Here is a 19,094-nt window from a genome sequence, read left to right on the forward strand (position 1 = left end):
GTAAAGTGTTTATTTGAAAAATGTATTCCTTCTTTTTATCCCTTCACAATATTTACAGTATTTCACTCTGAGTATTGCAGAGCTGAAAGACGGCCATCAAGAGGAGGTGGGGAGCGTCTACTGTATCTAGAACAGGAAAATCAAATTGTGAACATGGTCCTGGAGAATAATGCCATTACATTACCACAGATCCAAAGAAAAGTACTAGAAAACAATGACATTTTTCCAAATATTGATAGAATAAGTTTATCCACTCTGGACCGTGTCTTGTGAAGAAATTCTCTGAAGATGAAACAAATCTACAGAGTTCCATTTGAACGCAATTCAGACAGAGTCAAAGAACTGTGATATAACTATGTGCAAGTAAGTCCTCTACAATCTTGTAACTGATGCATACCCTGAAAACTGTAAATATTATAAATGTTTTAGTTTTGGAATCATAATGAATGTATTTCACAATAGTGACCACTCCATGTCTATTTCTGATATAATCCTGTGTGTTTCAGAGAGTCCTTGAGCTAGAGGTGGCTGCAGTGGAGCACCAGTTAGTCTTTGTTTATGAGGTTGGATTCAACCTCACAAAAAGACGTAGAAGGGGAAGGAACATCATCGGCCATTTTGTGTTCTGAGTCCAAAAACAAAACAACAACAAAAAAACAAATCTAAAATATTTTGCAAGAAGTGTCACACTGAACACAAAAAGGCCCCAGTCATGATAAATATTATGTAATCACAGTGTTTTACACTGAGCACATCAGTGTTCAACTGGTTCATATAAATGTTGGTTCATCTAGTGGTTTGTGTGTGTCATTTGGAGACAAAACACCATTGTGAGAAGAATAAAGACTGTTTTGGATGTAAAGTTTCATTTTGCAGGAGAATTGAGGGGTTTTGAGAAATGTGTGAGTGATTTTTTGATTTGTGTGTAGAGTCCTGAGAATATGAGGCATCCTTTCAGAAAATGTGTGTAAGCAATCGTGAAAAACTGTAATGGCTAATTTCGTCACTTCATGCCTTGTTTGTTTTCTGTCTGTCAACAAAAGGACTCTGACCCAGAGGAGGAGCAGACGAAAGGCCTCGTTGTGGGGCTCCATCCTGTGTTGGAGGATGACAGCAGAACAGCTCCTTAAAGTGTTGTGAGTGTTGCTGTTGTTGTGGAAGAAGAGATTGTCCTTCAAGATCTTCCTGACCTGCCAACTGCTTTTGCTTACCTCTTTGGACTGATTTATGCTCTTAACCTTAAGTACCCCAAAGATCTCAGGTACACTTTTGAAACTGTTCAGAGGGCTTTCAACTTGGCACAGACCTCTCTGCAAGGGTCAGATCCCTCAAAAACAAGCGGCTGGCTGAGCGGGAATGGGAGAGGTGCCGCCTCTGTACCCAAGCTTCTCCGAGTTGGAGTTGGAGGGGCGATTCTGCTGCTATTCCTAACCGCATGAGGCCAGCTGCTTCCAGTTTTCCTCTGCCTGGAGTCAACAAAGAGGAGACGATGCAGCTGGGTCACACTCTTCTGTCTGCAGGGGAGCCCCAGATTGTCTGAGGGATGGCAGCTGCTTTTACTGCAGACAACAGGGTCATGTCGTTATCAACTGTCATGTGAAGGGTGCCAGGAACCAGTTTAAGTCCAAGCTTCGGGTGAGTCAGAATATCAAATTGGATAACCCTACCGAGTCTCAGAAAATGGAAGCAATTTTCAGTTCAGAGAAGGTCTCTCAGTCTGTCTCCGTGCTCATTGGCTCTGGCTCAGACGCTACCCTCATGCATTTCTCTCTTGCCGGGAGTCTGCGTCTGAGAATGTTTCCCCTTCAGCGTCCCCTAAAAGTTGAGGCTGTTGATGGCAGTCTTCTGGGTAGGGTCACTCACAGATCACAGACGGTTAAAGTAACCCTTGCAGGTGGCTGACTGGGCTATTCCTCGTTCTCGCAAAGAGGTTCAAAGGTTCCTAGGTTTTGCAAATAGACAGTTCATCAGGAATTTCAGCTGTAAAGCTTCACTTCTCCATGGCCTCACTTCTCCCCACAGACCCTTTGTCTGGACCCCAGAGTGCGATGCTGCGTTCCGGGCCCTGAGGGAGCTCAGGTACCTTTTCAGATCTGGACGGATCACAAAAATCTGGAATACTTAAAGAGTGCCAAGAGGTTGAATTTGAGGCAAGCCATTTGATTCAGCCGATTTAACTTTGCTCTCTCGTATCGCCCCGGATCCCCCCAAAAAATTCCCTGTCCCGCAAATTTGACCCTCCCGACCAGGTCACAGTACCAAAACCCATCCTCCCTAGGACCTGTTTCATTTCTGCACTTACTTGGGGTGTCGAGAGCAAGGTTAAAGCGGCATCTGAGAAAATTCCTGTCAACCCTGACTGTCCTGTTAATGAGCTGTTTGTGATCAATTCCCTGAAGGGGGGAGGTGAATGAGTGGGCTCATTCTCATAAGGTCTTATGCCACCCTCGCTCTCAGAGAACTCTGTTTGTAGTGCAACAGCGATTCTGGTTGCCCAACATGGAGAGAGACATTACAGATTATGTTAATGCCTGTTCTGTGTGTACCACACATAAGGTTTCTCATCAGAGTCCTCAAGGCCTTCTGAGACCCCTGCTTAAGCAGCCGTGGTCTCACATTTCCATGGACTTTGTCACTGGTCTGCCACCCTCTAATAGTAACTCTGTGGTCCTTAGTGTTGTGGACAGACTTTCTAAAATGGCTCATTTCATTCCCGTGCCCAAGCTTCCCTTAGCCAAGGAGACGGCCGAGGCAATGTTGAATAATGTGTTCCGAATTCATGGATTTCCACAGGTCGTTTCTGACAGGGGGCCGCAATTTGTTTTCTGTTTTGGAAAGAGTTCTGCAGGTTGCTATGGTCATTGGTCAGCCTCTCATCTGGGTTTCACCCTCAGAATAACGGACAGAATGAGCGCATTAATCAGGAGTTGGAGAAGGGGCTCCGCATCACTGCCTCCCAGAACCCAGGTTCGTGGTCCAAGAAGCTGGTTTGGGTGGAGCTCGCTCATAACTCTTTACTGTCAGCATCCTCTGGTTTTTCCATCTTAATGGTGTTCATGGTCATCAACCCTCTGTTTCCTGTCATAGACTCTGACTCCTCTGTTCCGTCCGCATTGGCCCTGGTCAGGTGCTGCAGGAGAACCTGGCAGCGGGCCCGCCAGGCCCTCCTCAAGTCCTCTACCTCCTACAAGGCAGCTGCGGATCACAGGGGGACGCCAGCTCCGGTGTATGCTACGGGTCAGAGGGTGTGGCTGCCCACCAAGAACCTGCGCCTCTTGGTGGAATCAAGAAAGCTTGCTCCCAGGTTCATTGGTCCGTTTCCTATCACTAAGGGGGTCAACCCTGCTTCTGTTCAACTGAAGCTACCCAGGTCAATGTGGATCCACCCCACCTTCCACATCAGCCACATTGAGCCGGTCAAGACCAGTCCTCTGTGCCCTCCGACCAAGCCCCCTCCACCCGCCCGGTTGGTTGATAGAGATCCTGTCTTCACTGTACGGAAGCTCCTGGCTGTACGACGTCGGGGCCGAGGCCTTCAGGACTTGGTGGATTGGAAGGGATATGGTCCTGAGGAGCGCTCATGGATCCCGTCGAGGTTCATCTTGGACCCCTCACTCATCCAGGACTTCCATGCCTCACACCCTGATGTTCCTGGGCCATCAGGAGTCGGCCTTAGAGGGGGGGTATTGTCATGTCTGTATAGTGTCTTTCTTGTCAGCACATTATGTCATGGTTTTATTTTGATATCACTTACCCTTGTCTCTGTTTTAGATGTGTTCCTGTCTGCCCTGCCCCATCTGGTCACACCTGCTCCCTGATTGTTCCTCCCCACCTGTTTCCCATCACCCTCATGACCTCTTGTATTTAACCTCATGTGTCTCACTGTCTTGTTGCCAGTTCGTTGCACCTCTCAGTCTTCGGCCCAGCCTTCTTTCACAGCCATAGTTATCAATGAATCAATCAATCTTTATTTATATAGCGCCAAATCATAACAAATGTTATTTCAAGACACTTTACAAAAACATTTACAGGTCTAGACCTGTAAATGTTAATAAATTTTTATTAGCAGAAACCCATCATCAAGACAAGATAAGGAGTCTTATCTTATCTTAATCCACCATGAGTACAGGACTTTGCAGCATTTAGCAAGTTACAATGGCAAGAAAAACTTCCCTTTAACGGGCAGAAACCTCGGACAGAACCAGACTCATGTCAGACAGACATCTGAGGAGACTGTGTTGGGGTTAGAGAGAGACAGATAGAGGAGAGAGAGAGGGAGAGAGAATAAAGGGGGGGGGGGATACACAGACACGCACACACACACACACACACACACACATACGGTTTGAAGTTTGGCGCTGTGGCGACAGTTAAGGAGAAACCAGCAGGCCGTTCCCGGCAACAATCCAAAGCCGTAGCAGCTGGAGTCTGACAGGAGCACAGCAGCAGGGCGTCTACTTCACCGAGGACGAGGTTAGCGTTTCCCAAGTAAGAAAAACTTGATTAGTTATTTGTCAAATTAAAAAAAATGGTTCGAGTGTGTGCCTATCCTGGGTGCTTCATTCAAATGAAGCGCAGGTGCCTGAGGAGATCCCGTTCCGTGACTTTCCACAAGTTACCTGTCCAGGACCCTGAAAGGCTAAAACTGTGGCTAATAGCTCTTGGCAGGGATGTCGGGACTGCGAACGTAGAATTGCTCAGGGTCTGTAGTAAATGCTTTTCAAAGGATGATTTCCAAATGTGTAAAGGAAGACCTTTATTAAAGATAACAGCTGTGCCGACCGTGTTACAGGTAAGAACAGAGGCATGTACTTTATTGATCATTTTTTTAGCTTACATGTTTTATATTAAATAACTTTTTTTGGAAACGTGATCATGTTAAAAGATGTTTAATGTCAAAAATACCTTGATTCTGACAGTAGTCCATGAATTTTTACACAATGTTGGCCTGTTATCCCAGTCATTTCACTTTAATTTTGTTGTCATTCAATATTTTTTCCTCAAAACTGTACCACAATCTAACTACTTACTAACACCCGCTCCACAGTTCATAGTGACATCATTTTAATTTCATTCGACATTAATAAATGTATCAATTAACAAATTAATTCTTAGGAATTTAGTGAGACAGGGTGAGTGAGCTGTACTGCAGCTGCTCATGTCAGTGATTGTCAGCAAGTTGTCAGAGTTGAAATAAAAAAAACATCCAGATGATAATAACACCACTACTTTGCGCACTCAGGGGCATACTAATGAGATTCATGATAAAGTTTTAGTGAAATGAACGACTTTCAGTGCCGCATAATACCTTTTTTAGACGCTGCAGCTTTGATTTGCTCATATATTTTGCTCATATAGCAATAATTAGTGTTTGAAATAATTCTAGGACAATTCTTGTTTTAGGAGATTTCACACCATCCTGTTGCTGCATTGACTGACACAGACAACACAGGGTCTTCATTCGATGATGTGCCACACTCCACACCAGTGAAACCAAAGAAACCCAGTGATCAACCTGAGCACTCTCATGCAAGACTGAAGCTGATCCTTACAAGTCCGGGAAAAAGCAAAGAACGCACACGTCCGTCCACATCTGGCAGTTATCATGCCTTCCCCCTGACATGGTCATCTCAAACTGTAAGTACGCATTCACTGGCTGCTATAGCCAAAGTAATCGTTACAGCATTTGCTTGTGAGTGACTGAAAGCGACTAAATATGATTCCTCAAAAAGTCTAATAGTTACTTTGTTGATTGTAGGATGTGCAAGCACAGATGAAAGAGGAATGTTTGGATGTTAGCATGGCCTCAATTGTTGTCCCTCTGGAACCCAAAGACACCAGTTTTAAAATGCCAAGCTTAACATCAACCTCAACTCCAACCTCCGAGGAAAATGAAGACGTGGGAACCTGGGATGAGAGGAAATGGCTGGTCAATGAGTCAAAGTTGTTTCAGCTCTTTAAGACGTGCCATCAGTGTGGATCAGAAATTGACAAAACAAATGTTCACAAATCTGGGAGCCTGATCAAAATTTTTGGGAGTGCATTAATCAGCATCAGGGAGAGTGGACTTCCTGTCCAGATATTAGAGGGATGCCACAGAACAATCTTCTTATAGCAGCATCAGTTCTCTTCACTGGTGCCACATACACCACAATTCATGATTGGACCGGACTACTCAATCTCCAAATTCCAAATCAAACAACATATTACAACATACAGTCAACATATCTAATCCCAGTCATCGACATTGTATACAATCAGCAGCACAAAGCCCTTGTGGAACAGCTACTGCATAAGCAGTATGTTTTGAAAAAGGGAGTGCATGTATCTGGAGATGGCCGATCAGACAGGTTAGTACATAAGTTTTTAAGATGAACAAATATTGAACTCTTGAATATTGGATTTGATATGTACTTTATCCATTGCTCTTTACAGTCCAGGCTTCTCTGCAAAGTACAATACCTACAGCTTCATGGAGGACACAACAAAGGAAATCATCCTTTTTCAGTTAGTGCAGGCAAGTGAAATGGTAAATTCATGTTTCATTTTAACATAATATGAGCACAATGAATTATCTGTGTAGGTGTTGACATGTCATGCACTGTCCAGTGAAGATGTATGAAACTTATTTTACACATTCATTTTCTGTTTTGTGATATAGGTGACGGAGGCATCCAGCTCTGCTGCCATGGAGCCAGTGGGGTTCAGGAGAGGACTGAACTATCTGCTGGAGCAAGGTCTTGAGGTGGAGGTGGTAACCACTGATCGGTCACCTTCGATTCGAAAAATTATGCGTGAGGAATATCCAGAGATCCACCGTGAGTTTGACATCTGGCATGTTGTCAAGGGTAAGTAGACAGACTGTAACTACTACTAATGGCAAAAGATCTTCTACTCACACGTTTAGTCCAGTTGCTGTATTTTTTGCTTGCTTGTAACTCATCGCCTTTTATGTTTTTGTTGGGGCTTATGAAGAAATTGCTCTCTGCGTCAAACAAAAAGGACAACCGAGACCTGCAGCCATGGATAAAATCCATCTGCAATCATTTGTGGTACGCCTGTTCAACCTGTGGAGGTGACCCAGATGTGAGTAACAACACATTCTTTACATTTTGGCAACATATAGAAATGATAATCATAATTGATAGTCTTGGATATAGTCGTCTTGCTGTATATGACTGAGAATTAATATTTTTTTCATCATTCTCAGGATTTGATAGGGAAGTGGAAAGCACTGCTTCATCACACCTGTGGTGTGCACCGCTGGGAGGAAGATGGACAGGAGATTCAATGCGTGCATCCTGACCTTACATCAGAGCAGCAGAGGCTAAAGAAATGGCTAAGGAGAGACTCTGAAGCTTTCAAAGCCCTGACAGCTATCGCCCTGGACAAAGGACTCATGAAGGACCTCAAGCAGGTGGCCCTCTTCAAACATACCTGTAAATATAACAAGAGAAGTAGAATATTTATGAGAAATTTCTATAAAGTTTTAGTGAACTTGTCATTATTATGTTTTCTCAGGAGAGCTTGAAGTGTTCCATGCCTCAATGCTGAAATACGCAGAGAAGAGACTACACTTCCACTACTCAACAATGAAAGCACGCAGCCAGCTTGCCGTTATGGACCACAATGAAAATGTTCATTGTGGACAGGCCTCCACCAGCACAGGTACTGTTTTTCTTTTGTTGTTTGTTTGTTTTTAGAATAATGTTTCATATATGTCTTATCATTTTTCTTTTGTTTTTTAGGACAATCAAGATTCAATGTGGTTTACCCAAAACAAACAAAAGACTGGGTTGCCAAAAAGATCTTTGTTCCAACAACACAAACATTCCGGCAAAATCTGGTGGTGCAGGTTGTGCAGGGACGCCTGGACCACAACATCAAGATGAAAGACCCCCAATCACATGTTTCTATCCCTCCAATACCAAAAAAACATTGCTCAGAAAACAAAACCTGTCAAAGAGGAAGCCATACAAAAACACGCTTCCCGCTACAGCAGTTAGTCTGGGTGGTGCATTATTGTGGTGGTACATTACTATTTTTGTCTTTGTATATTTGTATATACTGAGTCTGATCAGGAGTGCACTTCATTTGTTTATAACATGATGTACATAAATAAAACAACATTTCTCTGTGGGTGGCTTGTCTGCATTTCACACCTGGGTCTAGAATAAATCTTTTGTCAAAGGAACAGAGTTACATCTTGCCAACCTTTCAAAGTCATCACGCAAGATCTATTTTATTTATCTATCTATTTAAAATGGATCTATCTATTTTTTATTTTATTTATTAATTTATTGACAACACAAGACAATAGTCCAAAAGGTATAATTACCGCCTGTATATATTCTGACGTTTTATTATCTATTGTGAGGCATTATAGTTTTTTTTTAGATTTTGGAAAAAACATGACATTTGATGAAGTAATGAAATCATATAAATAATTAGTCTGGAAGAGTGTCTTTAGATTTGTTTATTGTCTTACATCTGTTCAACACCATCTTCTGCTTCCTTGAATCCAGTATACACCCCATATGGTGAAGGGTAGCTGGAACGGATGCTTGTGACAACACAGGCAGGTAAAACTCTTCTGCTGTCCTTTCCAAGTCTCTCGCCTTTCAGGACCCACTCGAGCACCACCCGGTAAGCCACCAACCTGTATTGACTGTTGGGGGCAAATAAATAATTAAATAAATAGCATCTCTGCCAGTACACAACCTAGGTGAGATGCTTAATAAATAAACACAGAGCTGGTCAAATCACAAAAAAACTATACAGTGTACAGTACAGTAAAATAGATCATGTATCACGCATAGTCCTGTTAGTACAAAATAAGTATAGTAAATAAAAACAGTACAAAACTTACTCTGCAGAGAGCGTGCCGTTTGGGCCTGCGGGTCTTGGCCTTTTTTTCCAATTGATTTTAGGCGCATGGAAAAACATCTCCAGAACGCCACGGGTGAGTAATGGTGGGTAATCTGTGTTTAGGGTGACACAAACTCTTTGAGCAGGGCTCTCTGTCTCATCAGTGGAGATATTGAGATCCTCCAGCGGTGGCATCAACAAGTCCCAATCCACACAGCAAATGCTCTCCTCTACGGTCGGCATAGCTTGACATTTTTCACATTTGCACCACCATGTTTCATCCGCATGAAATCTGTAGTCCGCCGGTGTTTGAGGCTCTGCTCGAGCTGCGGCTGCCTCGTCCATTTCTCTAAGTTCGTCGTCTGCGTATTCCGGCTCGTAAAGAAAAGGCTCGGCAAACAACTAATCTTCTTCCTGTAAATTGAAGTCCTCTGACATTGTTCTTTTTTCTACCTATTTTTTTTACTTTGTTTCAAAGTTGTAAAACAGTAACCAACCACATTTGTGATTGTCCACAGCTCAGTCACAGAGTGTAAACAGCGGACTTTCTTCTATGCTTGCAATTTCGCACAGTAGTCCCTGAAAGTGCGCATGGGCCTGGCTTGGTCTGCCGCGGCTTCTACAGTTCAGGGAGGGCGCGTAGACGTGCACTGCGGAAGAACGATCTAGCACTGTTTAGGCTCTAAAAATGTACTAAATGGCCTCGTTTTGAATTATTTATGGACGTTACCCGCTCAGGACGCTTAGATTACAGCGGACGAGCAGTATGAAGGAAAATAGGCACGTTTTGTGGACTTTTATGGACCTTTTTCTCTCGGGCTCCATCGGCCCCTGTTAGATGGAAGTTTGTTAACAGTGAAAATCCCTCCGGATCTCCGGCTGCATTTGAGATATCAAAAAAGTGCTCCAGGGTGTTGCTCAGCATGAGGGTGAGTAGAAAATGAAGGCATATCATTCTTTGGGTGTAGTATTCCTGTAAAGGTTGAGGCAGTGTCTGCTCCCCGGACCTCAACCGGTAAGTTATTCCAAAGAAGAGGATCCTGATAACTAAAGGCTCGACCTCCCAGACTACTTTTAGAGACCCTAGGTACAACGAGCAGACCTGCATGTTGAGAACGCAAAGACCTAGACGGATTATACGGAATGATTAAGTCTTTAAGATACGATGGCTCGATGCCATTAAGCACTTTGTAAGTCAAAAGAAGAATTTTAAACTCTATCCTAGATTTTATAGGTAACCAGTGTAGAGACGCTAACACTGGAGAGATGTGCTCTCTCCTCCCAGTCCAAGTCAGTACCCGAGCGGCAGCATTCTGAACCAGCTGAAGAGTCCTAATAGACTTATTGGGACAGCCGGATAAAAGAGAGTTACAGTAGTCCAGCCTAGAAGAAACAAAAGCATGGACTAATTTCTCAGCATTGCTCTGAGACAAGATGTGTGTAATTCTCTTGATATTGCGAAGATGAAAAAATGCCGTCCTTGAGACCTGTTGGATGTGAGAGTTAAAGGACAGGTCCTGATCCAAAAGAACTCCCAGGTTCCTGACAGTGGTGCTGGAAGCCAAGCTGATGTCGTCAGAGGCGGCGATGTTGTTCAAGAAAGCTTCTCTGAGATGTTTGGGTCCAAGAACAATGACTTCAGTCTTCTCTGAGTTCAGCAGTAAGAAGTTTCTGCTCATCCAGGACCTTACGTCTTTGAGGCATGCTTCAAGTTTAGATAAGCGGTTGGTTTCTTCAGGCTTCATCGACAAGTATAGCTAGTTATAGTCTTCTCGTGTACCATATCCTGCCTGCCTTTTTGAACCTCGTTTTTTGCCTCATGTCTGTCTGTACCTGTGCCTTTTTCGGATTGCCTCACTGTGTACTGATCTTGTTTGGACTTTGAATAAACCTTTTGCCTTTGCACTCTGATTTTGGGTGTCCTGCATTTGTATCCACCTTCTGAGCTAAAGTTCATGACATAACTTGGCCCTGTTGGAAGAGAATTGACGCTGGTACAGTTAAAATAAACCAAATGTTTGGAATGTATATGTTGTATGTAATTATTTATGCCTTTGATTAGAAGTTACCAGCTCTTAATGGTAAAGTTAAGTTACATGATAAACTATTGCGGTGTGCAATGTTAATTTCCTCCTAAAGTATTCAGCAACTAACTTAACAAAATTTAAGTGGATTCTGTGTAAGAGTTCCAAGTTATTACAGTGTACACTTCTAAGTAAGAACAACTGACAGAAGAGTTAGTAGAAATTAGGATTAAAAGTTATTACACTGTAAAATTATGAATAAACACAGTTTACAGGAGAGTTGGTAGAGGTAAGGATTAAGAGTTATTACAATGTAAAACTGTAAATAAGTACAACCTCTGGTTAAGTTGACAATAATAAGAATTCAGAGTTGAGCAAACTTAAATACAAAACTTAGAAGATTAACTTTAACTACTCAACTTAAAATATAATCAAAGTTTGTTGCCTTGAAATTTTGAGTTCGCCCAACTTCTCATTTTTTTCAGTGTGGGGGCCGCTGGGAGGGAAGGCTCTAAACACTGCTTACGCTGAACTGCTAAACGTGTTAAGCTAACTTTTTGACTCTGAGAAACAGGAGCTCAGAGTTTGACTTGTAGAGCTACAGCTGTGTGGGCTGACCTTTGACCTTTCATCTGTGGTCCAGCTCCACATCATTCTTCATGTTCAAAATGTCACACCGTGGAAACCTCTTTACGCTCCATCCATGTTTTCATGGGTGTACAGTCACATCAGTGACCAGTGTTGGGAATACTGCTGCAGTCATTGTTTTCAAGTCAAGTGTAACAAGGCCGTCCCCATGAGTACGGCACAGTGTCATGGTAAGCCGGTCAGAGCCAGAGTTCATCTAAACAAGAGAGCCAGATACCAGTGTGGCGAGTCCTGAGCAGTCTGTGGAGTTCAAACCTGTTTTCAGGAAGGAGGAACACACACCACTTCAGTGTCACGGATGTAAAACAACAACATATGTGTGTTCATTACTCCCCAGGGTAAAACCCGCTCTGGGATCAGAATTCTTTCACATATCTGAAGGTTTTTCAATGAGTCAGACAACAAAGACTTTCTCTGGAAAATCATTACATTCATGAAGGAGTCATTCAGAAAAATGATGTTTATAGGAGAGTAACAAGTGGCCACTCCATGTAACACCACTTCCACTCTCTGTAACAACCTGCCACTTGTGCAGCAACCAAAGCTCTGTCTTTATTCTGTTGGTCTTGTTTTCTGTTTTAAATTCCCGTCTTTTTTGGAGTCTGTGGTTACTTTTCATGACTCACTTGTTGGAAATTGACACCAAACTGACTATGTCTGCAGTGGTGTTTTTACACAAACACACACACACACACACACACACACATACACACACACACACACAGTGAAAATCTCTTTGAATAAGGTGTTGAAAACACTTTTCTGGGCCTGATGTTGACACTGATACCGCAGACTGTGCATCTATTACTAGCCAGTCTGTGTGCTGTATGCTGCTGGCTGGCCGTCTGTCTGCTGCATTTTGCATGCTGCAGACTGGGGACTGGCCGTCTGTCTGCTGCATTTTGCATGCTGCAGACTGGGGACTGGCCGTCTGTCTGCTGCATTTTGCATGCTGCAGACTGGGGACTGGCCGACTGGGAGCTGTATACTGCGTGCTGCTGACTGGCTGTGTGTATGCTGTATGTTACATGCCACAAACTGGCTGTCTGTGGGCTGTTTGCTGGGGACTGGTTTCTGTTTGCTGCATTACACACAATGTCTGTGCTTCACAGTTCAGACTGGCTTCCTGTGCCCCACAGCATGGATCAACATGCTGCAAACAAAATACTATTTCAATGCTGTAAAAGTTGGCTGAAAACTGTTCGCATAAAGAGCAGAGAAAACCAGTCTGTTTTTAATGTACAGAGCACAGACATAGAGTTTGTTCTGTAGAGGACTAACCAACAGTCCATGCCACGCAGAGCTCAGACCGCCTTTGCTTCTGTGCAACCACTCAATGTTCAGCAGGGTCTCATATCCACTTTGTTCCCGTCTCACTCATGGTTACAAAACGTCATCACAACACAAACTAATGTCTTTTGGTAAAATGCCCTTGAATAGTTAAAGTTATTTAACGTTTTTTAAAATTTTTATTTTAACTTTAAAACAGTGGTTCCCAACCCTTTCCAACCCAGGGCCCACGTTTAAGTCTCAGACATTTTCGCGGCCCACCCCTGACTGCTAAATACATAAAAACATACTACATCTTAAAACCTTTATAGATGAATTATCAATTTAACACAAACAGAGTTTAGCCTTATCTAATGGCATAGTTTACAGTCAGCTCTATCTTTTTATCTGGGCTTAAAAAAAAGTTTTTTTTTAATTTATTAGACAGGCTGATGCACAGTGATATAAAATACATTTTATTCTAAAATCATACACTGGGTTATAATAGTTGTACAATCATAGTTACTCATAGTTAAAGTAGTGAGTCAAGACAAATGGTAATAATTTGTATGTTTGCACCCCCACACCCACCCACCTATACTGCTGCTCTAATTGAGCCCCCCAGTCTGAAAGTCTGGACACGCCCCTGCACAGAGGTACAGAGTGGCATGAAGGCTTTCAGGTTTGATCTCTGAAAGCTGGAGGAAAACTCCTCTGCTGATTTTTAAAGAATGAGAGGAAAACAGCAAAACTATAACTTCAGTCCCAAAGAGAGCAGAAAGGTGACTCCTGGAGGAGCGGGAGAAGGAACAGCGATCAGCTGCAGTGTAATATGCACGAGTGAACTCAGCGTAAGCACCGCACTGATCATCATAACAGACTCCGCAAACTGATCAGGATGAAGTTCAAAGCAAATATAAACCACAGAGTGACAGGGGCACTTCTACTTGCGCTGACTGTATACACAGAAAACGTGCATCTGTAAACACTGATGAATGATCAGGGTGGGAATTGTTTTTCTCCAGTGACTGTGAGTCTTGTGCGTCTTATGCACTGTAAGACCCAACAGTAAAAGCTTGATAAAAAAGTTGAGTTCCATCAACTCACATTTTCAAAAAGGCTATTTGACCTCTATTTGTTTGAGTTGCTAGAACGAGATTTTATTTTTGAGTAAGTATTACTTAATCACTTTAAGTATTTTTGGTCAATGTACTCAAATTATTTAATTCATCTAACTTTCACTTTCGGTGACGTCACGGTCACGCACGAACGTGCTCTCAGCGAACCTGTCTGAGAAATCCGCCATCTTTGCTCCTTGCATCAGAGAGCTAGATCGTTAGAAACTTGCGGAGAGAACTTGAGAACGTTGTTGGTAGATACATTATCATATTTTTTTTCGCCGTTGTAGTTTTTGTCGTTTGTTGGACCTTACAAAGTCTGCGAGTTAGATTTCCTGCGCAGGTATAAGAGATATTTCTCGTTATCCGTCTCTGCTGTGCTGGCACACTGACCGCTGCTGCCTTAATGTTGTCCAAAGGCGGGCTTTTCTGGTAAGTAAAATCTTCTTTTTCAACAATTCAACACTATTTTATGTATTTCCTGCATTAAGTACATCTCATATGTCTGAAGTTACTTTGTGTGTGAACAAAAAAACATTTTCATACCAATTTGATTACTTTACTCTCTTAATGTTTGCCCCATACATGTCAGAACATTTTAAACAGCTGCTCGGGGAATTGAGATTTAATATTTTTTGACACATAAAGGGGTAAATCTTTACTTAGTTTTAAAATGTTAGGTTTGAATCAGGCCACTAATTCATTTCCAGACACTTAAGGGTTAATGACCGGCGCTACCGTTGTCCTTAGTGTCTCCCAGGACAGGTTCTGATGCAGACAACATCAACGGTTATCACAAGGTTTTTCCAGGTGTTTGTCTCCTTGTTGTATTTGTGCTGCATTTTCAGATGGTGAGTAAAATGAAGCAGACTGTGTGCCAATATATTCGCCATGACACTGTGCGCAGTGAGACTTACCAAATCTAACAGGTGTTAATGAACAGTTTAAAAAAAAAAGTAGTATGTTAAAATATGCCTGGTTTAGAAGTAACAGTTTTTAAGCCCAGAGTTTAAAGAGCCCCTCAGTGTATATTTTAGTTGTTCATTCAATGAATTTAAACAGGTAAGATCTTAAAAAGAGCAAGTTGGGACATTTTTCTGCCCAGAGAGATGGTTTTCTCCAAGCATACTTCAGGTTTTTTTTACTTATTTTTGACTCTCATTTGCAATGAACACCTTCTCTGAAAAGACATTTTATTGGATTTTTTTTTATTTTTTTCAAATTCAACTGCTTTCTAATTTTACAATTCTTTTGTTGTATAGTTTCAAATGGAAGCAACGGACTGATGCAAGGAGTCTCCAGTCAGGTATTGAGTTCATTGTGTCTATAGAGTGTGTAAAATATCCCTTTTTGCACAGTGGCTGTCATTTGAAATCTAATGTGCTGCAGCAAATTTAATCCAAATCATGTTTACTGACATGTAATTCCAAACTTTGTAAGTCAGAATTGCTATTCCCCTGTGTTTAGAGTTCTAATAGCAAGCGCCACAACACAACATAAGTGCAGCCACAAATGAAGTTAAAAGAGATCAGTTTTTCCAATGGACACAGAACAGTTGTGACAGTAAGCAAAGCATTCTTTTCTTTTTTAACTTCAGCTAATAAATGTATCCTGTAGGGGTCCCACCTTGTGATCTACTTCGTGGCACTTATATTTCTATATTAACCAGTAGTGTGTCATCTTATATTTAGCATTATGAATCCGTCATGTCATGATTTTAGCCTTATAGCTACATTTATCATAGCTGGAGTTAAAAAAGAAAACAATCATTTACTTACTTTCACAGCTTCTGTGTCTGTTGGGATAACTGACCTCTCCTTAACGTCTGTTGTGGCTGTACTTCCGTTGTGTTGTGGTGCTTGCATTCATGTTGTTCTGTGGGCAGTCATGTTGAGTTTGCAAATTGACACCTACTGGCCACAGTACATGTCAGTGTGTAAATTTGTTGAAAACTTATGAAACAAATTTAAACACTGAGATAGTTGTGACTAGTGAAAATGAGTAAAAAGTAAAAAGTCAAAATTGTATCCAGTAATTTAAGAATACATTAAAAACAACATGAGATGATGGAATGTCCAATTTATGTCACATTGTGCTTTTTACATTGTAAGTTAAACTTTCCTTACAGCTACATACGTTTTTTTTCTATTTATTTTGATTTATTCAGTGTGTCACAGAATCACAAACATCAACCTGAAGACTGCAGCTCTTCGTCTTCAGAGTTAGTGGGGGAAGAAAAGCTGCTTGCACAGAGAAGAGGCAGGAGTCTTAGATCATCTCTCCAGCTCCTATGACCTCCAGGTGAGGGATTTTTGTACTTTGTGCACGTAAATAGTGGAACTTTGAGTTTTGATGAACCTCTGTTGGAGATCCTATGACTTTATACTACAGCAGGGCTGAATGATGACACAATTATTGACCAACATTGTTTTATTACTCTTCACTTTGTCATGTGAAAACTGGTAAGCATCACCCAGCCGGACTGCAACCATTGTGAGGTATTTCCTTTGATCAGTAGCTGTATGCCTTCCCTATCAAGAATCTAAACCTAAGGATGCTTTCTCTTTGCCCCAGAACAAGTTGATGTCAATGCTCAACATGTTGCTCTCCCCCATGCCCTTCCTACATAGCTGTATTAGGAGTACTCTGGATTTATGTTTCTGGATTCAATGTTTGTTAGGGGTACACTTTCGCTCTCAGGCAACCATGTTATGTTTCTTTGGTGTTCATTTTGTAACAGTTCTGTTATTTTCTCTAGGTGTCACAGCCAGATGGACCACAGGGCGATGACATACCAGTGAGGCTCCTCTCAGTCACTTCCAGTTCAACAGATAGAGGTCTCCTGCCCTGATAAGGTTGCTGCTGTGCTTGGGAACATAGCTGCCACTTTCCGAGACTGGCTGAAGGGTACGTTGTGCTTTTTGGACTGATATATGTACTGCTCTGAGATAAACAACGGACTTCACCCATACATCTGACTTGGAACAAATTCTTGATGGACCTGGAGGATGGAGAGTCAAAGCCTGGGGTCTTGAGCGCTAATAGTGACCTTTTGTCAACTAATTGATTTCAATTTGAACCACGAAAGTTCAACAAATTTGACTGATACTCCCCAGAAGACTGTGTACTAAATCTGTATGTGGTTTGAAAATTTTGCTGATCAATTTTAAGTTGAACTCCTTACTGTTTTAGGCATGTTTGTTGAGTCAGGATATGAAGCAAAATGAGCTCAATGAAGTTTTGAAGTAACTGACTGGTTTGCTGAACATTTTTTTTCAGAAGTGTTGGTTGGTAATGTTTCAGTCATTTAATAAAGTTACTTGCATTTGAGCTTTTTGTGTTCACTCACAGTTTGTGTAAGTGAGGTGTGTTTTGAGTCACAGCAACTTAAATTTTTTTATGTAATCAGTTTCAAATAAATTTTTAAGCACTGCACATGCTTTTTTGATTTTAACTGACTGAAATCTTTTAACTATAGGTGAGTTAGCATAGGTTAATTAATATAAAAAAAACAAGTTGGATTTACATAAACAAGTGCGGTGAAGCTAAACAAACACTTAAGTTAAGTAAGTACTTAAACCCTCTTTGTTATCTAAACTTATATAAAACATACAAAGTTACTCAATAAAAAAAGTTATCCCTACTTGTTAAATTAAGTTAGTGTCACTCAGAATAGCCTTGTTACTTTAACTTACAAACCTGAGTTAGCATAACCAAACAATTTTTGTGTAATCAGTTTCAGCAATTTTTTTTAGTTCAGTTAACTTATCGGGTTTTACAGTGTGCGCATCGGAGCGGAACTCCGCTGTGCGTGATGCTGAGAGCTGTGAACGGCAAATACCCACCAGAGCTCTGTCTGTTATTATTTTAGAGCGTGATATGATCCAACCATGAGTGTGAGTTCACATGAGAACACAGAGAGATGATTAGCTTCTGGAAGATAACTGTTTGGTTCTGGGCAGCGTCAAAAAATGTTTGTGGCATTCTGAAAGTTTTAGTTGCATACAAGAGCCATGTGCAATGTAATTTACGTCTGAAACATCGGAAAAAGAAAAGATCATAATTCTGAAGGCATGGCAGCTTTTACTTTGTCGTGGCGGTGTGCCACGATCCTTTACATGTAGCGGAAACCCAGCCATACGATGCATTCTGAGAGCACTTTTTTAAATAAAGATTGAACATGAAGGACTGAACTGAATACAAGAGAAACATGTTGGAGGCTCCACAGTCACTAACACAGCATCTTTAACATGTTGAAACGTTTTTATTTTTACATAACTACAATCACGCCCCCCCCCCCCCCCCCCCCCCCCCCGCTTTGGCGGCCCGGCAACTGTGAGTCAGAAGGGGAAGGAAGAAGGGTTTATGGGCTACCTTGTGTTTCAGAAGTATTTTAATGACCTTGACATTTAATCTTGTGGGATTGTTGAAGAGAAAAAATATATTCTCGGTATCATTTCCATCTCAGTCACAAATTTGAGACTCTACTATGAACTGGCCTAAGACTGAAACCCCGGTGATGAATGAAGCTCAACACCAGGGTAAATACTGAGCAGTGTTTTTATGACCCTTTCACTGTAAAACTATGACATTGCTACAGAAGAATACACTACATTTGAAGTGACCTTTAATGTTGTATGATACAGATTTCACAGGTTAAAAATGCTGTTTATTTGGTATTTTTCAGTGAAATTGAGTACGATTCACAAGAAGCAACAACTGCATGTCAGTGGAACTGAATGAAATAGTGGAAGTAAATAGCATTGAGGTCATGCTAATTCAGCAAAGAATAGCTCTTGATTTTGCTGGTTTAACGTGTTATTTGTTTTTTAATAACATTCACCACAATGAAAAAAAGTGAGTGAGCAGCGGCTCTACTCCGAGCTCCTCCCGGATAGCCGAGCTTGTCACCCTATCTCTAAGGGAGAGCCCAGCCACCCTACGGAGGAAGCTCATTTCGGCCGCTTGTACCCGCGATCTTGTACTTTCGGTCACTACCCAAAGCTCATGACCATAGGTGAGGGTGGGAACGAAGATCGACCGCAGAGTCCGCATTACTGCGGACGCCGCACCAATCCGCCTGCCGATCTCTTGCTCCATCCTTCCCTCACTTGTGAACAAGACCCTGAGATACTTAAACTCCTCCACTTGGGGCAGGATCTCGGCC

This window comes from Halichoeres trimaculatus, unplaced genomic scaffold (assembly GCF_033239565.1).
Source record: "Halichoeres trimaculatus isolate MK-OKI-2021-1 unplaced genomic scaffold, fHalTri1.1 fHalTri1_scaffold_1, whole genome shotgun sequence".
Classification (NCBI taxonomy): Eukaryota; Metazoa; Chordata; class Actinopteri; order Labriformes; family Labridae; genus Halichoeres; species Halichoeres trimaculatus.